This window comes from Sitodiplosis mosellana, unplaced genomic scaffold, assembly GCF_009176505.1.
Source record: "Sitodiplosis mosellana isolate CC-2019 unplaced genomic scaffold, AAFC_SMos_1.0 Smas_scaffold_6102, whole genome shotgun sequence".
NCBI classification, from domain to species: domain Eukaryota; kingdom Metazoa; phylum Arthropoda; class Insecta; order Diptera; family Cecidomyiidae; genus Sitodiplosis; species Sitodiplosis mosellana.
Genome location: NW_022601343.1, coordinates 1,215,884 through 1,241,211, shown reverse-complemented (window position 1 = coordinate 1,241,211; position 25,328 = coordinate 1,215,884). Strand labels below are relative to the sequence as shown.

The 25,328-nt window shown below is 37.2% G+C and overlaps 1 protein-coding gene across 4 annotated transcripts in view; it reads left to right on the top strand.

Moving 5' to 3' along the window:
• Positions 1-25,328, top strand: part of LOC129573606 (MOXD1 homolog 2) — a 221,248-nt gene that overhangs the window by 101,199 nt on the left and 94,721 nt on the right. For 3 of the 4 annotated variants that reach the window (XM_055454359.1, XM_055454360.1, XM_055454358.1), the window contains one exon: positions 3,456-3,703. The exons of the other annotated variant lie outside the window; for it this stretch is intronic. The gene's annotated coding sequence lies outside the window, so the exon portion shown is untranslated. The remainder of the gene's footprint in view (positions 1-3,455; positions 3,704-25,328) is intronic. 4 annotated transcript variants of the gene reach the window in all.

Here is a 25,328-nt window from a genome sequence, read left to right as displayed (position 1 = left end):
GCAGCAAAAGCAATAGCATATAATCGGTTTTCTTCCATGGGACAGAGAACAAAAACTGCAATTTGTTCGCCAGATACCCAAAAATACATTAGAGATAGAGCAAAAAATAACCATATTCATCTCATAATTGGATTCGAATAGAGAGTTCACTGCCGTGCGAGTTCGTATCACTGATATTGTTGACCATTTTCGTATAAATACGCACACACACACACACATCTATTTCGAAAATGGACACAGAGAGAGAGTGAGCAACAGTGAGGAGAGCAAACAAAAAACCTCCCAGAAAACGTCGACGAGCCAAAAATATGAAATAAATATTAAAATAAACAACCAAACATTTATTATCGATGCTCGCATTCTAACGTTCGTAATTTATGGCGATCTAAGATCTTAGAAAACAAATACGGTCCATCACATTAAAAAGCAAACGATCGTACTGGTGAGGGGTAAACAAATTAATACGTTGTTGGTATAATGATTTAATGATTATTCATTCCGGCGCAATGGGGATCCGAACGAGAGAACCACATTTTGTAACAGACGAACAGAGCGCAAATGAGAAATAGAAACAGAAACAGAAACAGAAACACAAACGAAACAAAACGAACAAAAATAGAGAAGAGATACGACACAACGAAAACCGAAAAGATAGATAAAGCAGAATCGTTAAATCAAGCTTCTAAACTATCGGTCAAAACATGTCCAAAATAAACATTTATATTCAAAATGTGGTAAGTTTTGGTGACCGTGTGAGATACGAGCTGCGCTGCAGCAGTTCAATTCTATGAAGATCAGTTCGAACGAATGTGGATGAGTTTCAATGTTGACAAAAGTGCTCAACACTACACACACACCAACACAAAATATATATATACGTATTTCTCGTTCATCTTTTTCCGTTTGGAAAATTTGATTAAAAGTCGAAAATTGGCATTCCATGCGTACTTTTTCATTGGAAGTTCCAGCTCAACAGTGGTTTGAACGCAACATTTTCAGGGAAAAGTTCACTCAATTTATTTGCATTTTTGATAGTTGTCACAAAGGTCGTCGATTGTCTCATGTTGTAGGTACTTCACCTACGACTAAAAATGTAACCAAACATACAGGCTACCAACCATGGCTCTCTCTCTTGTACTCATTCAAAAAGCGAGCGGGGATCACTCGCAACCATGCAACTTGATATTGAACAAGTCAAAAGGTTAGGTCAGAATTGAAATGGTACCAAATGAATGAAATCACTTTAAATTGATTAATATATGTATATATGAAATGAGAGGCATGTGGAACATTGCAGGAGGACAGAGAAGGTGGTAGGGAGAGAGGAATCGTTAGACTCGGTGAGGGAGCATTTCTGCCATATAAATATCTAATCAAATTCTCGACATTCACGAAATTCACCATACCCATTCGTTGTGTTGTTCGTCGTTGCAGTGTCGTCGCAGCTTCGCTTAAAGGCGTTCAATGCAAACACCAAACATATCGGAACATGCATGCAAACTCGTTGATTTTCTGGATGGTTTTCAATTAAATAACAAACGGCATGTAAACAATATGACATAACAATCCCAACATGTTTGTGTATTTTAAATGTTTGGCTGCCCTCTTCTTCGTTGGTATGCTCTTCTTTCGACTGCTGCCCTCTTCATCGTAGACGTGTTGGTGTATTCGGTATATATATATATCGATTGAGCACATTTCACGGGGATAACAACGCAAACGTTTAAGTATAGCCCTTTCTTCACCCAGTTTTCCCTATCGAGTGTGTGCGAATGTTTGCTTGACTTGTGCGAGACCAAATACGGGCCGCAAAATTAATGAAATAATAAGCCAAAAGGATTGTGAATAAAGTTCTTTGGGCAGGAAGTGAGAAAAAATTGCGATCTCGTTTGAATTTGATGTTACGACACATAATCTAACCGCAAGGATTATCGTTGTTGCCGTTTTTGCGTGTCGCCTCACTTTAGAAGGGAGAGAGAGAAATTTCGGTACAAAAGACAATATGAAATCCACAGCCAAAATAATATCCATGAAAGCGAAAGCGGAATGTATCATTAAAATTTTGTACATGCATGACTGAGTATGTTGTGTGACGTCAAAAAACGGAGCACGATTTACACAGCTTTATATTTCCTGCCTGCCACAATGGCAGATGTACATTACACGCGTTCCAAAAAATACGGAAATGAACCAACGTTGGAAAATCGCTGCGATATTATAAACAGCAAGAGAAAAAAGAACCGAACATTAAATGAAAAATTAGGCATTGTTTCTTTTTCTTTCTCTCACTCTCTCTTTCTCTCTCGCTCGCTGTGCACATGTTTGTTGTTTCCGCGAAAAAAAAAATTAAAAATATATTAGAAACAGTGCTTGCTTTAAAGGGCTAAATGTGAGGCATAAATTGTGCATAAATGTTACAGTTAATCGTTTACAGTGAACCACAACGAGCACATCAAAATACAAATTCCAAATATTGTTAGTCAGAACAGACACACTGCATTATTCACGCATCATGTGTACAGCAAACCCAAAGAAAAAAGGGGCAAAACAATCCGCAATCACTTTCACAATACACAAAATGAGTGAAAAATTTGAAGAATAAACAACAACAATGAAAAACATTACTAAGATTTCTACGATTCGTTCGAAACGAATCGGTTTTAGAGCGATTCAAGCGAACTGTGGTTGCCGAATTAAAAAGGAACAGCTACAGAGATCAAAATGAAATAAAGAAAAATGGTCATTCTCTGCATGTGCTAATGGCAGCAGCAGAAGCAGCAGCACCAATGACTTTGAAAGACCAATTAGATTCGCTTTTACCGCAATTTTTCACTCTTGATTTCCGTAATTTTTCTGAGGCATCTCCACAGTCGAACAGAACCATTCGATTCGATCCAATGTGTTTCTATTTGTTGAAAAGATAAACTAAAACGAAATGCCATTAAAAATTCTCTAGGAAGTAAATAGTGAACCATTTCGAACCGATTGCAATAGACAAATCATCAATGTGCTTCGAATCGATTCTCCACCATATGAACAACTTTTATTTTTGGCTTGTTTGATATACAATTCGACACTTAAACACACCAAACGATTAAAAAAAATACAATACGTGGAAAAAATGTCATGAGGAAAAAAACAACAACAACAACAACAACAGTAACTCGAATATAACGAATTTGTATGATAAACGATTTTTTGGGAACAGCAACTGGATAAAAATAACATCAGAAACCAAAAAAAACCTGGGGATTACGATTCGTTTCGGTGATTAGTTGTATTCATGCTCGAAGGAATAAGCTTAGCAGATAGCAACGCAGCAATCAAGAACTGTTAAAAAAACATACCAAAGATTATTTCAAAACCAAAGCAAAATCGAACACTTCATTAACAAAATGATTCCCTTGTTTTTAGTACTTATTCGTGTGTTTTTCTTTCGTTTCATTCTGTTTCAGTTCTGTCAATACTTTAAAAGAGCGAGAGAGCAAGAAAAAACACAGACTTTGGGCGGAATTTTCACCTTTGATTCATTTATCAATTTCGTTACAATTGAACGAACGTACGGCTGACAACATCGTTTAGGGGCGTTTAAACTGTCGGTGTGTGCTCGGTCGCCTGTCGAAGGATTCTCGATTGAATGCAATTAACCGTTTGTGCAATCAAGTTGTGCTGAAGGCGCGTTGAACGTGACGCATTTCAAGATGTAAGTTGATTTTTTCCATAATTTTTTTTTGTTCTTCCGTTAACATGTACATGTACATGCATATACATCATATTTGTATCTGCTTCTTTTTTTCCACGTCTGCCCTGCGCTTCTCGAACACGAGATAATTAACATTTCAATGATTGAGGCAGAAGACAAAACCGGAATAATATAATTTCGTTTTTCTCAAATAGAATTAATCAAAAATGTAAATCAAGTGATTATTCTGGAGCGAAAAAAATTACTGAAAGAACGCCGCACTGAATGATGAATGAATGTCCTGTATATATTATAAATATTTTATCTTCTTCGTGTTTCATCCTTATTGGGCTGGAAACACTAATTGCTCTCCAAACATTCCGACCCGCGCGTCCTATGCATTAGTTCCAAATTAACACACACCTCCAAATGTCGATGGCCATTAAATTTTTTTCAAACATCTTACTTTTCTATGCATTATTGCATTAAAAATTCAACAAACTATTATATTTTTTCGAATGTGTCGGTCGGTAGCTGGCTGGCTTCTTTTTTTCGATGAAAATTAAAAGCGAATAAATATCGAACAGGAAGTAACTAACGTAAAATTACGTCGACAGTAGGTAGAGGTGAGGAGACATTATGTCGACATTTCGAGTGCAAACATTTTATCGCAAATATATATTGTTAAATTAGGACCGATGGGAAAGCCGCACATCTCTGTAAAAGGAAAGTTTGCATGAAAGCGCTCTGACAGCGCTCGAGTATCAATATCATCGTAGCTAGCGCTGTTGCTGTTGTCCCAGTGTGTGTATATGTGTGTACTCGGCAACAATTGCAGCCTAAAGGACCACAAACGGCAATAGAAAGTCGAATTTAAGCTCGTTAGAACTGGCTAAACGCTGGCTTGATGCGTCTGTGTGTATACGTGCATATCTCAGAGTATGGATAAGTTTTTTTTTGGCTTTCTGTTATTTTAGTTACTCTCGAATTCGTCGTGCAAATAAAATCCGTTCTCAAAAAGAAAACATATAAAAGCGTCAGGAATTACACAAACAGATTATTCTTCGGCGTACATAGTTTGCGATGCGGCATAAATATCACTTGAGAATTGAGAATGTGTTAGCCTCGTCGAAATGCAAATATAAATTATGTTAGATACACATAGTTTATGGTACTCTGTTTGTCTCTGTGTGCGCTTTTTACCGGATTTTCAACACACACACATACCTAAACTATAACACACGAAAGAGATGCGATTAGAACGAAAACTTTTTGCGGTTTCCATTAAATCCATTCAAATTGTTACGCCCAAAATAATATTCATTATTAATTACGCTTGATACTTTTTTGGTATGATTTTCTGTATGCCTCTTGCGATTTACGTTCAACGGCGATGTTGCCGCCGCCACCGTCGTTGACGTCTCTCCGTGTGTTTGTTTTCTACTCGTCCACGCCGCATACGCTACGCATATCGCTGAATCAATGATACCAAACAGTTTTTTTTTTAAATAAATACAGCTTGATGAGTGCCGGGCCGCTTTTAATTTTCTGTTTAATCAGCCCATTAGTTTTTGTTTATATCGCATAGATTTATTCTTATATACATTTTATTCCTGTGCGCGCGGGATCCTTTTTCGGGGGGCGAAATTTTACCGCGCGCTTGTAAGCATTTCTTTTTAAATATTTTGTTTGTGGCTTGGGGCGTTAGCTCAATCTCATTTTGTTTACTTTATGCCTGTTGTGTGTAGGTGGTGGCTTTTGGTTGTTGGGATATATGATCGCCGGAAGTTTATATTTATTCAAATAATTCAGATTAAAGATGTTGCTTTTTCCCCACCGCCATTTTCGAGAGTTGGTGTCTAGCGGAGCTCGCGTAATTACAAGTTGACCTCAAATTATGGATATACATTGGTATATTTTATATCCCAAAAACTCGACCACTCGACGTCGTAAAACTATAAACTTTTCACTTCGGTTTTGTGTAACCATTTGCAAAATGCTATGCAACATATATTTCGATTGCTCGATCATCAGAAATGCCACAAAACGCCTTTTCAAAATGAAATATCGCAATTGTGAATATTTCAATTGCATGCATGAAACGAAAACGCAAAACTGAACTATGAAGCAAACCGGTTAAAATTTAATATAAATCAACTAAGAAATAGTGTCGAGAACTTCCCAATGGGTACAGAAAAAAAGTGAATAAGAAACTTTGGTACGGTTTCCAGTGGAAAATTCAAAGTTTGATTTGGTGTTGTTGAGCTAAGGCAACGTGACCCAAGTTTGTTTGTGTGTGTGTGAGCAAGCGAGCGAGCAAGCGAGCTTGTGAGCCAACACTCAACACACTGGCCAAGTCAGTTAATGGATTTTTTCCACGTCTTTCTACCTTTTTATCGCACGAAATTGATACATTATGGCTCGTTTTTCCAACCATCCTTGCCCGTTATAAGAACACAGAAAAACAGCGTTGGCATAAATAAATGACCAAAAATGGCACATTAGTCTGAATTCGTTTTTCTTGCGCTTTTCCAAGCAGCGAGCAACTTTGTAGCATAAAAACATATTTAAACGGAACAACAATAATTTTTTCTGTCAGTTTTCGTACATGTATAGAGAGAGATACTACCCGGAGTTAAGCGTAGTTCGGAATACTAAAAATCATGGTTTTCACCAATGATTCACGCAATTTTCACCGGTTTGTATGTGCCCGGAATGTGAACGTCCATGTACATTCGTTCCGCGTGAAAGCAATATTATTTTCATTTCAAATAAGAAGTAGCATCTCACCAAATAAATGATAAAAACTTTCGAGTTAAAAAGGTTAATGCCAGTAGAACAGCAACAAAAAAAACCTTACTTCTCTCTCTCTCTCTCTCTCTCTCTCTCTTTATCTTTCCCCTGCCGTTTTGTCCACTTTGTTCATGAATCTTGGTTGGAAATTGGAACGAATATTATTTTCAACATTGGCACTATGAATGGTGGCCACTTGCGTTGGTGAGAACACACCAGAAATCGAGCGAAGCGAGTGAACGGAGGAAAACTGACCTGGTGCGAAATCGAAAAACATGAGAAAAACAAGTAGGAAACCGAAAGAAAACCCATCGAAGAAAAAATTGGTCGATTTAGGAAAAGTGCAATAAAAGCAACCAAAGAAGAAAAAGAAAGAAGAAGCATACTGAAATGAATAGTATCAACTCATTTTGAACCTCGCTTCGATCCCCCGAAATTGTTTCATCTTTTACGGTATATTATAATAAATGAATGACATTAATTCATCTGGACAGTTCAATTGAAAGTTTTTCGTGCGTATACACGTATACACGTGCAATGGCCGGGCTCTGTCTGTATTTCTGATGCTGGGTAAAAGCATGAGGGATTCAAATCGCATAATGCTCTAGAGCTCTAGATCAAGCAAGCGCCAGGATACCGACGAGCCATTGCAGAAATGCACTGGTCGCAAATGAATGAGAGTATGAGATAGAGAGAACTTTATGACAGTCGAAATAGTCGAACGAGATATATGATGTCGAGTAGGATGGTGTTTGGCTACCCTTTTTTGCACTTTCTATGCTCGAACATGCACGTGTGACAAAATCCATAAGATAGTTTAACCAACATCGTCACACAAACAAAAGCAATTGAGACAGGAAAAAAACGACGTTTGAACTGCGGAAGAAATATAAATGGAATCTCATCTCGAACATTTTTGTTCCTCTTTCGAAGCACAGTATTCCTTCAGTTCGATTTATTTTTCCTCTTTTAATATGCCCAGAGATTGTATTTGTATAATATGTCGCTGAAAGGAAAAAAGGTTCGGTTTCAATGTACTGTTATTGTTACTGTATACATATATATATATATATATATATATATATATATATGTATGTGTATATAACTGAGATATACATTTGCTTGAAATCATCCAATTCCAAAGCCGATTCCGCTAGAGCAATGTTTGTCAAACAGATCAAGCGGAGAGAAGAAGAAAAAAATCCGTTTTTACTTATATATACACAATCGAAATGTAATAGTTGGTCTTCGTCCTTCTCATCCAAATGCAAACCTTTAATATTGATCAAATAAATGTGATACCCTTCGGAAACGAATCGTTTGTTTAAGTTTTTCTATTTGATTAAATAGTCAGCTACTTAACGGTTGCCTTTGCCGATGGTAGTCGTTGAGGGTACAACATATACATTTATATATATGCACAACGACATCACCCAATGATTTGCATTTGCATTTTAGATTTATATTCAGTGCACAGTGCTCTATTTTGCCTTCATTCGTTAATCCATCACTTTATTGCCATACAGCGAGGCGAGGACATTGAATATACAAAACTCAAGTCCAAAACAAACAAACAACGGATGGGTCATTGATTAAAAGCTGTTTTGTGTCACACCCACAACAATCAAGCGATTTTCTCGTTATCTCTACACTTTTTGTTCTATCGCATTGGTTATCCCATCGAAAGTGAGATTTGTACACTTGAAATATATTCGCTTGTTAAATTTTGAATCAATAATAATTCTTCAATAGAAATACAATCGATCAATGCTGCAATATTCCAATTTCAAGGCAACGCAGGGGCGGTGGTACCATCGATACGAAAGAGTGAGAGAGAGGAATAGAGAGCGAGAATTGAACCGATGAGGAAGAAGACAAAAATCCACCGCTTATGAATTTCTAATATGACAAATGGCAATGATCATCATGCGAAAACGAAGAAAAAAAATGAAAGTCGTTGGTGTATATATGTGTGTGTGTGTGTGTGTGTGTGTGTGTGTGTGTGTGTGTTACGTGATTATGATGATGATATATGCAATCAAATTTAGTAGCTCCCCAAACGTAAAAGAGACTTGAGCGCAATGGCACCAAACCAACAAACACTCACAAATATACTAACAAACAAACAAACGATTATTTCCCTCGAGATAGACGAGCAACGAAAACTGAACCGAAAAAAAACACATACAAATTCGCAAGATGAATAAAGTGAAATGAACACAAAGTGTAGAATATTTGACTTGGTTGCACTGAATTCCAGATCATATGATTGGCATGACATGCCAATGGCATACACATGGTGAACCTTGGATGATATTCGCTGCTGCTGCGGCTGCATCACAATCCCGAAGCGGAATGATAGAGCGAATACAAAGTTTTATGGCATATGATTTGTAACGTGTCTAAAATTTTTAGTCAACAGTAGTATATCTCTCTGTTGCTCTCTCACTCGAACCATTGCCATCGTTACAGCATCATTCATCTAGAACAAATATGCTACAAACATATGTGACAAAAGGCAAAAAAATGAGTCGGTTTGTTATTTTTTGTGTGTGTTATTATTGTTATTGTTGGCTCTCTTTCTGTCCTGAAATTGAACTGTTGAATAACAAGTGAAAAAAAGCGAGAAAATCGTCCAAAAGTGTAATGTTTTAAGACAAACACCATATATACAATGCACAAATCATGATGAGATCTGACAAATAAAAATGAACAAAAATGAAAATTATTTTGAACAATAATAACAATAAAAGAAACGAGCCATATTTTCCCTCCTGGTTCTTCATCTTCTTCTCCATCACCATCACCATCACCATCACCATCATCATCATCATCATCGCTCTGTTGTCATTTTTCTTCGCTTTGGGCTCTTGTCGCTATTGCGATTCTTGATTGTGCAGAAAAATACATATATTTCTGTACGATCGTGTCTATTTCTCTTTTTTTCTGTTGCCTCCCTCCCCAAAACGGAACTTAGTGCAATCAACGATGTACTTTTTTTCATTCATTCTTTCGTCAAATCACAAATAGAACGAGAAAAATGAAAATTTTCTCGAAAAATTGTTATTTATTCTCTTGATATTATCTAAACTGTATGTTTTGTGTTGCTTGTTATCTATTCAGTTTATTTCCGGTTTGTGTCGGACTATTTGAACTGGTTTGCGTCACTTGAAATGGAATCCAGTCGATGGCCAGCCAAAATACTCGAAACTGTGCACACAGATTTTGCCGGAAATTGTGTACATTTATAATACATACAATATTATCATATTGTCCAAATCTCATAGATGGCATTCGCCGAGGCGAGGATGGCCGAGCCGGGGCCCAGGTTTTTTACAGCAATGTTTCATACACATTTATTGTTGGCAGAAAAAATGGCCCAATTTCATTTGGTTTGTTCTATGATTGTTCGGGAGCAAATGAAAAATTGTTGCAAATAGAGCGTTGATATCATAGCTGGTTCAGTTTGGGTCATGTTATGTGCATCAACAACAGTTGAAGATAGTATTTCCGTAGATTAGTACGCGCATTGTCCATTATGCGAATGGTTGAAATTCAGTGTAAATGAAGAAATCTCAATGTTGATACATGTACAAACTGCATTAAATCTGTGCACGGGATACGCACCGATTTATAACAGAGACACTTCAGGAAATGACAAGTGCTCGAATTCGAATGGCAAAAGATAAAACAAAACAAAGAATTTTCCGCATGCGGATCGAGTTAATCAATGATAGAAGACACTTGGGCAATATTGAAGTGAGATGCGAACGCACAGCTATGAACATAAAAACAGAATGAGTAAAAAAACAGCAAGCAATCAAACAACTATGTCAACAGTCACTTGAGACATTCGTGGCTTTGATTTTATATTTCTATTTGTTTCTCTCTGTGCGCGCTTTCTCACGTCTATCGGCATCTAGAGAGCAGCTTTGATGACATCGTCTCCTCATCTATGGATGATGATGCTGCTGGTGCTGGTAATGGTGCGGCGGTGGCGTCAATGATAACAACGACGACGACGACAATGGCGGCAGCATATCCATTACCGCAATGATTCACAAACATTCAAGCGCACATATCAATTGGCCAAGTTATTGGGTTAGATTTTCTCAGTTCAATAGATATTACATCTATATGCAATGAGTCTGCCCTAATTGATTGAGTCATCAATCGAATTATAAAAATGAATAATGCCATGACTGCAGCAGCAACAGCAGCAAAAAATGTCTTTATTTGAATGATTTCATGATTCAGCACACACACACACACAGACACAGACACAGACACAGACACACACAGTGAGAGCCAAACGAGACATTTATCTATTTGCTGAAACACATTAAAATGTCATCCAATCAGTTTTTTCCCTGGGTAGAAGGCGAAGGCGTTTCTTTTATATTGCCCATCACTCAGTGTTCAACCATGCAGTCAACCAGGCAAACGAATGTCGGCCGTTTGAACTGTTTGTGGTGATCTTGAACTGAAATAATCAAATTGAATCCGAAATCACATGTCATTAATAATATATTGAGTCAAATCAAAACGAATCAAACTATTGAATAAATATATGACGAGATCAATAAAACGGAATATGCTCTTCAAACGATTTTATTAGCCAATAAACAAGTGCGCGCGCGACGGCAACGGCGGCGGCGGCGACGTCCGCACGGATACACACATTTAACTGTGGAAAATGGGAAATGGAATTCGTTACCGAACCAATAAACCGAGTCCAATAAATCGGAAGCGAACATATTAAAAACCAATAAAAAAAAATGGTAATGAATTGTGTACGGCACAGCCTTACGGCAAATAAAATATGATGAACAAAATCTAACGAAAAAAAACGAGTTTTCACAATGGAGCGAACGAATGAACGAAAAAAAACAGACAGTGAATGTTAATGTGTTTAGGAATATTCATATCAGCGCACAATTTTCGGGCTAAAATGCTGGTGGATGTGTGAAAAGCAAAACCATAATTGATATTATTACTGTATGTAAATCCTAACCGATCCGGAAAATTTAGTGGTTGTGTGGCTTTGTTTTCATCATTGCTGAGTTTAAACATCAATTTTTATGCGTTACAGCTGTTGCGGCGCTGTGCAGTTGCGGCGGCTCCTTAAACAGTTATCGATTTTTAGTTGCTGTTGGTACACAACGGCCTCATATATTTTCCACTAATTTCAGTGTAATGTTGTCAAATGCAGCCATTTGTAAACGAGTCCCCCCCGAAAAACAAAGGCATTTTTATTGGAATTTCGGACTTGCGGTTCGTTAATTGTGATTCGCTAGTTAAATAAATTAACCGATACCACATTTTCCCCCGTTTTTATTTCTCTCGAATTGTTTTGTTTAGTTTTTGCCAACGATACTTTCCGCAACCCGCTTTTTGAATCCATCGCTAACCGGATGGAATGCTAAATTCATAATTCAAGGATGAGAACCCCGACGATTTCACAGCATAAAATTGGCGCACAAACTGGCCGATTCGTACGGTAATTGACGACTTTTTCTGTGATTTTACAGAGCTAATTCAATAAATTGGAAATGCATGCTGATTTCCTATGCATTTTTGATTGTTCAATCCACTCAGATTAGCTGTGCGAATTAGGTATGTCTGTAAACGCGTCGATTAAATACATTCATTATGTCAGTATGTATGGCATGCTAAATATTTAAAGAAAACTGACCATTTTTTAGCTCCGTAACGCCAGCTAACTCGTTTTTTATGACTCATAAAGAGCCGGACACATCAAGTTTGACTCACTTTGGACAAATGAATCGGTTAGAATAATAGTGAACCCCCAATTTTTCATAAAATAAAACCGTAACATAAAGTTGGTTTAAAATAGTAGAGAAATATGTTTCTCTATGGAAGGCGTTTAAAATAAAAATGCAACATGTGCAAAGTGAAAATAAAAGTGAAACATGGCTATGTTTCTCTACCATTTTAAACCAACTTTATGTTACGGTTTTATTTTATGAAAAATTGGGGGGTCACTATTATTCTAACCGATTCAAATGAATGACTTCGATTATGACTCATATTGTGACTCACTTCATGACTCAATTGTAAAACAGTGATTCACTTTTCCAAACAGGAGTCATAGACACACGTGTGCAGGGGGTATTCCGGTTTTACCCCCCCCCCTAGGATTCCAAAATGTGGACCCCCCCCAAGCGATTTGGAAAATTTTACACTAGATATAATCGATTTTCAAAAGTGAGAAAGTGAGGACCTTTTTTTTTAGTCCTCACTTTTTTCGGAGACTGGTTTTACACTAGATAGAATCGATTTCCAAAAGTGAGAAAGTGAGGACCTTTTTTTTAGGTCTTCATTTTTTTTCACACCCATTTATAAATTTGAAGACCCCCCCCCTGGCAAAATCATTTTACCCCCCCTAGAATTTTTGACCTTGCACACGTCTGGTCATAGAGCTACATGCATACGAAAAAAATCGATTTCATGTACTTGCCATGGGAATGTACCAAAAATCTACTTTTTCAAAAATGTTGACGATTACTGCTCAGCCACCAGACAAGATTTTTGCAATCTGGAAGTGGCATCTGCCAGCACTATTCGAGCACTAATTATAACATATTATGGTTTATTAGCATTGTGATATCGATTTTCATACATTTTTCCAATTTTTGTCGAATTTGTGCTTATCACCAGTTGCAGCACAAATTCTGAGGAGCGAGCACTAATCAGCACAAATTACGTGGAACACGATAGCGTGTTCGAGTTTATAATTCCTCGAAAAAAAAATCCGGGGGGCTGGCGTTACGGAGCTCCATTTTTTCCCCAAATATATTTCCAACGTTTATACAGACAGTGGTAAAAGAAAATGATTGTCGTTCTTACGAAGCAAAATGCTCTTAATATTATAAAAATGATGGATAAAAACAAAACATATAGTTCTGGCGGGATATTTTCTATATTAATATGATGAACAATATAATGTAATAATTTTTAAGATGTCATCAGAGAAAATGAAATACCCAATGATCCAATTTTTGCAGATAATCTGTAAATAAAGTACAATGTTATTAGTAGATATCAAAAATCTGCACGTCTGTACAAAATAAAATATTTCTTTATTAGCAGAAACACTGTCTACAACTAAACACGGTCGGAGTTCTCTAGGAGGACTACCAATATGTAAACGAGAATATTTATACATTTTGTAATTGACCTAACGGCTGTTAAATCTATTGAAACCATTTTTTCGGATATTAAATGAAGAAATAAATATTTGTGTGGTTAAAAACTTTTTATTTGACCAAATTTTATTGTTTTCCATATGTTCGCTCCAAATAGGCTAAAGTACGCCAACAAACCGACCAAAAATGAAAATACAATGACCATCAATTTACACACGAGAAGTTATGCATATCCTGAAAATATTACACGCGATGCAGATAGCAGTAGCAGCAGAAAAACGGTTTTTTTACCAGCATTTCGAAGTTGGAAATGTACACACGCTGCTACGTGCAAAAGCATAGAAATGTGCCAAAAATCTCGCCACCGAAGAGTCTCGCCACCCGAAAAAAAACAAGTTGCTAAATATTCCGTTTTGGTCAATGAAATAGAACGTTGCAACGTTTCATTTGAAGCAAAAAAAAACGAACGGAATGTTGGATGGTCATGCACGGCATTGCTGTCACGATAAATAAGAAGAAAAATATACTCACGTGCGATTCGAGTTGATTTGAGAATGAAAATGGCAGGCGATTATTGAATGTCAAACCTATTTTTATGCACACCATTTTATTCACTCAGGAAATGTCGCGATAGAAGAAGGGAGAAAAAAAATCTCACACAAACAAACACAGAAAGCAGTTAAACGAGAAACGAAACTTTTCTCATTATCATAGTTTTTGCGTTTCATTTGAGTGAGAATGAATCTTCGTGTTCACGCTAAAAGAATTTTTTTTTAATTTCGAATTCGGTCGGTTTATGTTTCACATCGTCGTCTTCATTGTTGAAGCTGTTTGAATTTATATGTATGTATGTACGTGTGTGTGTGTGTGTGTGATATGCAAAGACGGAAAGTTTGAGCCGCCAGCAAAAGTGAGAGAAAAACCACGACCTGTGAGAAACCACGGAAAAAATTTAATTAATATGCTTTTACCCAAAAAGAAAAGTTTTTCTGTTCGCATTTGCCGTTTGTGTGATATTATCATGAGCGTCGTCGTGCGCCAATGTGACTCAAAGTTCAGCCCATTTAACGTTAACGTGGAATTTTTTTTATAAATATTTTGTGAAATGTTCATTTACTGTTTTGGGGGCATACAGCAACAACAACAACTTTTTTTTAATGAAACGGCAGACGTGGCGCCGTCTGTGACGAAGGCGGCAGTTTTTTTTGTCTTGGTCCTTAATTTATTGGAAAATCTTCAAACAGACAGATGTTCAAATGAAATATGATTTTCGTTTGCATCTAAAATACATGGGAGTTGGCGGGGGCATTTGAGGTGATTGACGAGCAAATATGAACACATTGCCCGAAAATTGATGCATAATTTCCATTATCACTTGAAGCACCTTGAAAATGTTTAAGCTGGAAAAATGGTAAAACGGTTGAGCTGTGCTTTTTTAAAGCAAGTTTGTTTTTTTTTTCGTTGGATTTTGTAATGACGAAATTTCGAGAAAATTAAAAAAGTTACCGCGTGGAGTGTAGCGGCTTGGGTGTATGTCGACTACTCCAACAAAAATGAAAAATGATGAAATGTTGACGTTGTGGAATTTTGAATTCAGCGAAAACTTTTCACTGAACACCAAACCGAAAAGGTAATGCTCGGAATTACTAGCTTTGATAGCGAGTGAAAAGTGAAGAGCGAAGGGGGTTCGAATGCGAACGATTTGTTTGCTTAAATGCAAATGTTAAAAGTGCTCAAATCAATTTCGATTGATTTCCGGGGGATTGATGTAACACCGCCGCAAATGAACCGTTTGAAAATTGAATTGCAGTGCCACCGCTTAAATCAAAATAAATTGAATTTTCCCAAACCTTCATTTAAAATGATATGCAATTCGTTTTACGTATTCATTTCGTGGGCTTTTTTTTACACGTATCAACCTAACGCGTCAATAATAAAGGCAATTCAAACGCGATTTCCAACCGAAACAAAGCAATCAAATTACTACGAACGAGTTGAAAAAAATATATATTCGAGACCACTGTTCTTCATATTGATTGCTCGATTTTTATTTTCGCTCTCTCGCTCAGCTTAATTATTAATTAAAAAGTTGTGCATTCGACAGCTTGCGGATTCGGGTTTTCAGTCTTTTTTGACCAAAAAATCAACAAGTATAAATAATAAAGAAGGTTCTGGACTCACTATGTGACCTCAGCATCAACATCAAATCGTGCAAATTGTTGCCATTCGACTCTAATGCGCGATTAGAAACCCTATACCATAAATTCATATAAAAAAATCCTATAAATTAATTACATTGAGAACACGTCGGTTAAATTTCCATCAGCGACACACGTCAACCACTTCCTTGTCTCAAGTGGACACCGCATAAATTGTTCATATTTGTAAACGTAATTAGTAAAATGCTGAAGAAAATGGTGGACTAAGAGGCGATGTCCTCAGGTTTCGGGAAAACGTATTGCATGTGCATTTAGAGTAATGGACTTGACTTTAATAAAAGATGTGAACGAAGAAAAAAAAGTCTTTTATGCAATTAATTGTGGCCTCTCCTTTTGACATTCACTCGGGTTGGTATAATGTTCTAATTATACTGGATTGTTTTTGTTCTACGTTAGACCATTATTAAGTACATACTTTGGTGTGAGATGTCAACAGTTGATATTTATGTTCATGTACGTGGTTATTAGTTTGAACTATGTATAACGAATTAAAAAAGTCGTTTCGATTTATTAACTCTTTCTGGTATGTGCGCGCGAGCGCTTTCGCTTCCTCCTCCTTGGAAGCGATTGAGCTATAGGTTTTCGGTGTTCCACCTTGACTTTTGCATTCAAGTCAACTACGCAATTTATTTATCAGTAGTTTCTTGCGAATGGAAACCATCGAACGTCACATACACCTTAATTAAACGATATAAATTACCGAATCATCACATGTGCAGAGAAACTTGTTTGCTGCATAACAATATTCAGGCATCAGCGAGTATAAAATGCGTTAAATAGAGGTGAAAGAATGAATTTAAAAAAAAAATAAACGAATGAGTAACGCCACTTTGGGAACAAAAAGTCATTTCAATGATTCATTAATTTTTCTCATGAAAACGAAATGATTTCTTAACGTTTTGCGATAAAAGTCGAACGCCACATGAATGAAATATGAATGGATGGATGGAAACAACAGTTGTTCTCCAGCAACAATAGCAACGACTAAACACAAATATACACTATCTAGTGAGTATCGACGCCGTTGCAATGTATGTCACAGTATTTGTAAAGTCATGGAAAAATTATGTCGTTTAATGTTATACGTATATGTCACACCATCACACATACAATCTAACGCGACACGCCATCATCTACACCAAATGCTTCGAAAATTTACACAGTGAATCAATTTTGAATTGAGTCATCGAAAATATTTGACATGGATACAGAGGCTAGAATGTTACAAAACGACCACACACAAGCTCACTGCACGATATGCGCTATTGCACGCATTATGAATGCAATTTTAGTTATTTCACACCAAAAAACTGCATCCGAGTGGCAAGTAGCATTCATTGAAACCAAATGGAACGAACCAATCTCTCTCACTAAAACACACACAGACACAAAGTCACTGCCATCACCACTACCACATTGACGCATAGCCGAGCGCAAAAATTTTCATTTACGTTGAAATGGAGATTCATTCGTCCGACATGCATTTCACATTGCATACTTCTCCAAACACGCTTGACTTAAGCTAATAATAAAACCAAAAGCAGCATTATTCCCTGATGTGATTTATTATCAAATTAAGATGAGTCGGAATGGGAAGGAAGAGAGAAAAAAGTGCGCACTCACACTCACACGGTGTGAACAAGCATTGGAAATTGAACCCCAAATATAGGGAAAATGCGGACGAAGAGCATAAAAGTAACGAAGGAACAAAAAACAAATATATATATATAGAGGAGAAAAAAACAATGAACCTGAACGGCGTCAAGATAGAGAGCGAGAGACGCGAGAAAGATTATTAGACGAGACGAGACTAGACGAGAAGTACTGTACTAACAACATGAAACGAACGTAACTTAACGTATCGAATTTATGTAATAATAAAAATAAATAAATACAGAACGAAGTAAAACAAAACGAGAAAAAAGAGAATTCGTTCAAGTCATTTTCAAATAATTAATCATGGAACAATGAGTATGAGCCATGAGAGTACACGATGTTTGTAATGCAAACGCAAATTCGACAGCCAGACTAGTGCAGTCTTTCCCTTTCGTCTCCCGTCCCCAGTCTCTATTGTCTCTACAGTCAGCAATATTTGATGAGTAACCGTACTACGTACTACGGTAACACTACATATTCAACATCGGCTATTTTTTTCCCCGCCCCATTTTCGAAACATCATCAAAATGATTGCACCATAAGCACTAAACACGAAATTAATAAATATCAATTTAGATCGTGTATCGTTGTGTTCAGTGTTCGGTTGCAACGCCGATAAAATGCAATGACGTGCGCATTTCACAAAGAGGAAATTTCCGCCTATCGACGAGGTAAATGCAATTGCAATAAATTGGACAATGTTTGCCACAACCCAAATCATATTGTCATTCGCGATTGCATTGCATTTATGTTATTTAATACGGTAAACTGCATTTTTTTTCGCCCTGATTTGATCGAAGAGTGAAAACAGCTTTTCACAACGCTTTGCAACGGCCAAACAGCCATTACGACCGATTTATGTTTTAAATCATGTCGTGTGCGTGTGTATGATTTTGATTTGGTTTTTGTGCAAGTAATGCTCATGCTCATAATACATTTTCCCATATATACATATGTATAAAAACCGTTCATACTTTTTTCTTGGCTGATGAACATGCCCTTTCAAAACTTTTGCCCCGGCAGCGTTAATAGCAAACCAACACGAAAATCATCTAATATGTTACAGATGGACAACCCCTAACATGCTACATGTTAATTTTCATTTTCATAGTTTCGGTGAAATTCGCTGAAAACGATAACATAAAATACACCAGAAGTTTTCATCGCTCGCTCGTTCGCTCGCACGAGTACACACGCAAAATTCAACGAGATGATTCAAGAAAAATCAGCACACACACACAATTCGAGAGAAAGAAAACAATCCTAAAAAACAGTCAACAAACGTGGAGAAAGAGAGAGAGAGGGAGAGAGAGAGAAAAGAAGAACCATCTCATTTTTCACAATCAGCTTATGCCAGGGGCGTTGTAGCCGCACCATTAGCGGAATATGTTTTATTTGCTTTTATTGCATCTCACATACAAGACGCAGAAAAACAAAAGGCAATATATCAGAGGAACTTGCAAGCTGCCCAAAATGCTTATTATTTGATGTGGCTCGTTTGTCGATTGATTAAATACGATGATTTGAAAATTACGAGCACATTTGCGAGTTTGGCTTTTGTTTGGATCAAAAACAGAAAACGAAATATTATAAATATTTCAATATATAACCCAACTAATGTGTTCGACATTACGTTTACGGAGAATAAACGATAGAAGAAAAGAATGCTTTCTTTCTCTTTACTGTTTGCTGCTGCTGTTGCCACTGCCACTGCCACTGCCACTGCCACTGCCACTGCCACTGCCACTGCCACTGCCACTGCCACCGCAACCAGTACTATATTCGATTGTTGGTTTGGTCGGTGATGCTCGGTTGTTTGAGAATCCATCACATTAGTGGAAATTTTACTACGGAAAACCCATTTCCAGAGCGGCATTTAATCGTTTTGTGCGCGAGCGCCCGAACGCATGAACGCAAGCACTAAGAATCATAAGTTGCTTGTTTGGTTTTTCGGTGAGTACGGAAACACGCATAGAAAATGGTTTCTTTAAGCTGTGTGTTACAAACCAATTTTCTGAGTTGCTTTTGTCTCGGACCGAGACTGTCGGTGTTGAGCGTTTAATTGGAGAGATTCGTATAGTTGTTAATTTCATCTAGCTACGGTAATGCTGTCCAAATCAATTGGTTTTGATACTTTCTTTTTTTTGTGCAAAAGACAGATTCCACGAATAGACCGAAGAAAAAAAAACTCCGAGTAAATGCGTAGTTTTTGTTATTGCTGCTGCTGCGGATAATTCCAATGAATATGTGAAATCGTGTACGAATATCATTTTAAATAAAATCGCACACCATTTTTGAGCAAGGGAAATTTGGTTTTCATTCCCGAATTCCGATCATACATCTTGCCATCGTCACGAAACCATTTGCAACGACTATATGGGGAAATTGGATAACAACAGAGAGTCGATTGCCATTGAATTTGTGGCCCTTTATTTGTTCGCACTTGGATATATTTATATATGTACGGTGGTGAATGGCATAAAGAATATCATAAATTTCGTTTTGTTTTGATTGAATCGTTGTCTCGAATTGAGATGCCGAAATGATTCTTTTTTTCTTTCGTCGTTAATTGAAATCGGCAGTAGCTGTGTGTCATTCCAGCTCCAGCAAATCGCTCTATTCCACTCGATATTATTGCATGCTTGATCCAAATTGGGGGCCGCTTTGTGTCCGCTGTGTGTCCGATATATACATATATCACGAATTAATCGTTCCGATATATTCATTGACTTTGAATTTATTTGAGCTTCGCTACAAATCGATTTGTGATTATACAGTTCTCAGTATCTCTCTCGCGCATCCATTATTATATCGAAGACCGAAATGATGTTGCTGAGTGCGTTGTTCAATGCTATTATTTTGATATTCTGGATTTGGTCAATGCCGTATAGCATTTACGAGGCCAATTTTCTGTGTGTAGAGAATGCAAAGAATACCCCGATAATTGGTCATAAAAATCGCTATAATCATAAATCTTCCGCTTGTCTTCTTGCACTCTTCTCAAGCAGCCAGCGAGAGAATCATCATCACCACCGTCCACAACATTTCGTTCAATGCTCAGCTCAATTGATCGCCTATGTTCTTTCTCTCTCTCTCATTTTCGTTTTTGAAAACCAAGCACCGTGGTGCATTATATTAAATTGCCCAGAGATCTATATTCATTCGTCCACAGGCTGAAATTAACGCTCACGCATTTGGCCATATCGAGTGCCGCTCGCTCGCTCGCTCGCACGCACTCTACTCTCGTCTCATTTGACGTCGTTCGTACCTTCGTTTCTGTTGTCAACGGAATGAATGAAGTCATATTAATTTCCATATTTCAAGCTCGCACAGACGCGCTCAAATGCCCGCTGGACCGAAATTTTATTTGATTGTTACTTTGTTTCACTTTGCATTCATTTTATCATTCACATTAAAACCCTTTCACTCTCCAATGTCAACGGCGTGATGAGCGATAGCCTGAAAGAATGCCCGAATTTGCGTCCATTTCAATTTTGACGAAGCTGCACAAATGTTTCGTGACTGTGAATTTTGCGAGCGATAATTTCAAGTTAAGCAAAAACAAAACAAAATGTTGTTGTTTTTTAGGACTAATTCCGTTCGAATCACCCAATCAAATTTTCCAATACAATTGATATAAACTAATGAAAATAGAAAATGTTCATGACGCATTTTGAAGCCCATCGAAACAACACGAAAAAAAATGAACTTTACCATTTTGTGTGTAGCATGCATACGTATGTCACATGTGTGTGTTGTTGATGTTCGTTTCATGAATTAAAACAATGTAAATTTAATCAAGTGTGAAATTTGACCAAACTCCAGCTAGTTGATGATAAAATGGAAAATAGAATAATTCATGTAGCACAAAATGCGAGCAAACCATTAACAAAAATGATATTAAAGTTTATTAACAATTTCGTTTCACTAGAATTAATGAGGCACAGATGCGCACGCATCATTTCATGCATAGCGAGAAGGAGATAGGGAGAGACAGAGAGACGGAGAGATGGAGAGATGGAGAGAGTGTGTGTGTGCGAGTGCAAACGAGAGAGTAAGCCAAATGTAAACAAAATAACGCCGACACGAATAGAAAACTATTAATAAACGAAACGAGTCTATTAAACGACAATTAAATCGTCGAGTTTGTATTTGTTTTTGTTTGTGCTGTTGTTGTGCGCGTTGTTTTTGGTGAACGCGTCGAAATTTGAATTCAAATTTAATTCGAATCAAACAGATAAAGAGACAATCATATTAACCGCAACCATCCATAGTTTGACATTTATACTGAGAGACTGTCATGTTAGATGTTTGAGCATAAATTATGTGAAATGCGGCAAATGAACTGAAATGTGCTCGCATTTAGGATGAAGCCACGACAAGAACGAAAGATCGGGAGCACACGCTCGCGGTCGTTCTGTGTCATGCTCCGGCATCAATGTGTGTGATGATGTGATCGAGAAGCGAAGGAATAATTAAAAATGATTTTTTAAGAAATATATAAAACCCATCATGTGTAATTAAACGACGAAAATGGAATTTTATGTGCTGCATTCCATTGAGCAAATGTCTGTTCCAATTCTCGTTTCAAACTGCGTATTTGGGCTTTTGTTTGTTTTATTTTTTTTATCGCCTGTTTAACCTATGAAAGAAGTGGATGAGTTCCAATTAATATGGGCAATAAAAGAGAGAGAGAGAGAGAGAGAGAGAGAGAGAGAGAGAGAGAGAGAGAGAGGATTAAAAGAAAGACATTTTTATAGTTGGCGTTGAATGTGAATGTTTTGACAGCGTGAAACTGTTCCAAAATTCACTCAATTATGATTTAACAGCCAATAAATTGGCTTGTTCAGAGTGATGTTCTAGTGGTCTGTTTGGTTTAATTTGGATTTCGTTTAGTTTGATTTACTTTGTTTTGGATTTTCAAAGACCAAATAAAAACAGTGGATATCATTTCACTCGAGTGTTTATTGTTGTTCTTTTTGCTGTTGTCTATTTTGCCTGATATTCTGATCTCATTTGCGCAATACGATTAACAAGCTCCGATAAAAGTTCTCTCAAAATTTCAAACAAATAAACAACAATGTTGCAAATCAAAGTTTTGCCAACCAGCTCATTTTACGCTTGCCGTTTGCATTTCCGTTCCGTGCTTTCGTTCAACTTGTCATTCCTGGTGTTGTTCTTTCTTTTCTTCTGTACTGGGGGGGAGGGGTTGAGAAATGGGGGAGAGTGATTTTTCGGTTGAAAAAAAAAATGTATATAAATATGGGAATTAATTACATGCTTGCAGCCGGCGATGCACATGAGAACTCATTTTTGTTGCATCGTTTTTTGATTGTTGAGTCGACCGCCCTTCTTGCACCGAAACGAAAACTTCACCGTCACCGATCTCCCTGAAATCGAAAGATGTGGTGGCGACTGTGAAACTGAATCGAACAAGAAAAGACAACAAAGAAAAGTTTGATCATATATTTTTCTTTTTGTTCATACTTTTAACATTAGTTTTGACATAGTTTGCGACGCAATGGCTGCTGATCCTGCTGCTGCTGCTGCTGCTGCTGTATGTTGCAACTGCAACATACTTATCTATAATAAATTTGTTCGTGTTTTTTCCTTCTTTTTTCATTTTTATGAATGCCATCTGAAAATTCAATTAATTTTCGCTCCATTTTCGAGTGTTCTGGTGAAAAATTGAGCACGCAACGCTGATGACGCTCACCGACCTCCGGCGGCAGTGGTGGCGGCACCAGGGATTTTGGGTGCCCATCTTTCAATCCACTCGGGTCCACCGGACAGGTTCAAATGCATATAGATTTCAATTAACTCAACTTCCTTAATCAACGGTCGCTTGTTGCGTTTTTGCTCGATGTTCGTTTCATTGGCCGTATTCTGCCAAAAGAATGCAATGAAACGGTCAAAAACTTTTATTCCATTCCTGCCCGATGCTATTTGTTTACACTCCAACGAGACTGGATTCTTCCAATCCAGATATATAGTAAACTACGCTAACAAATGCACAATTTACAATGTTCTACTTCAACTAACTAGCTGACAGTTAATTGTTGTTCTGACAGTGCTCACTATTCTCGCTCCCTTACTTGCTCTCACTCCATTTCTCTCTATGTTTGTCTTATTTGCTCTGTCTCTCTCTCTCTCCCGCCCTCCCACTTTTCCATTTGTTGCAATTGCATTGCTAACTTTCTCAAAATCGAATCGTTATATTTTGCAAACGTTCTGCTTGCTCTCCCATCGTAACTTCATGATAGTATTTGTAGAGCTATAGTACAACGTACACTCTCTCTCCTTTTTGGACCTTTGTTTCATTTTGTCAGTCAGTCAGACTTTTTGCCATTGCCGTTTATTTAATTTGTTACCTCTTTCTCCAACTCTCAATTCCTTCATCTCTTCAAAGAACGCACACGAAAACTGGGTTACTAAAATATTTAATTTCAATTTTTGCACACAGTACTTCCTCCGCCTTTGTGTCGCTATCCACTGTTTGTATGCCATAGAAAAGTGAATGTTGCAAAAATTGTATGATGATGTGTTTGTTTGCGATGTAGATTCTCATAAAAATGAAAAACATGCACTACTAATTCGGGGCAATACATCAACAATAGCAACAGAATAACTTCGAAAAAATGAATGCACCCACGTACAAACAAGCACACAGTGCCAAACGATATAGTTGAAACATCGTTACACATTCGGTTGAGCTCCGTGTAACATTGTACAATTTATTTAGTTTTGCCTGGCAAACATTTTGTGATATTGGCAACAGGGTGGCTGACAGTGGAAACGAGGAAAGCAAAGTAAACGGAAAAGCAGCACTACTTCTATACGTCTATGGCATGTATACGTGTGTGTGTCTCGGGCGAATCAATTTGGATTAGCCGTTTTGGTTCAAGCAAAATGGAAAACTGTCACATGGATTTTCAATTATAATTTGACTGGATGTCAAAATCGGCTAAAAGTCTTGCCAGTAATCTCAACTCCACCCTATTCAAATGCCATGTATCTTTCTCATAAAATCTCGAAAACAAATTCAATACAAACAACAATATTTTAGAAGGAAAACATTTATAATAACTTCACGGGGGAAAACGTGGCAACGAACTGAATGAATGAATGAATGAGTGAGTGAATGAATAAATAGATGGATGAATGGGTGGAATGAATGGATGGATCGGAGTTTGAGTTTGATGAAAAAATAAAGTGCAAAGGAAATTCCCAAACCGTGGAAGCAAGAAAATATTTTCACTCAAATTGGCTTGTGCACAGTATTAGAATTGTGACGAGGACAAGAAAACCATACTGGAACCAAAATGGAAGATAGCGATTGAAAGAAGGGTGGGGATGAAGAGAGCTCGTCGTACATGAAAGACGGTTGAATCGAATGCAAAGCATTGCCAATGCAATCCACACAAAGTAGCTTAAATGCGGAAAATCAATTTATTAACAAATGGCACACAAAATCAAAACAAACAACTCCATTCAAAATTGCTTTCGCCGTTCCATTTTCGTTGAATTTTCAGATTCTCATTAGGTTCGCATTTGATATTGTCTTCTGCGAATTGCGACATTAATATTGTGACCTCGTTTACGTTCTAAATTCAACAAAATTACAAAAAAACGACCAGTATCAAAATGAAAACCAAAAAAAAAGTATAATCAACCCCGAAATGAATGGATTCCGTACTTTGAATATTGGAATAATGCACAAGCACATACACATGACGACAACAAAAAAACGAAACCAAAAACACAAATAACGAATTATAAATGGTGAATTCACACACAGTCCGCTAGTTG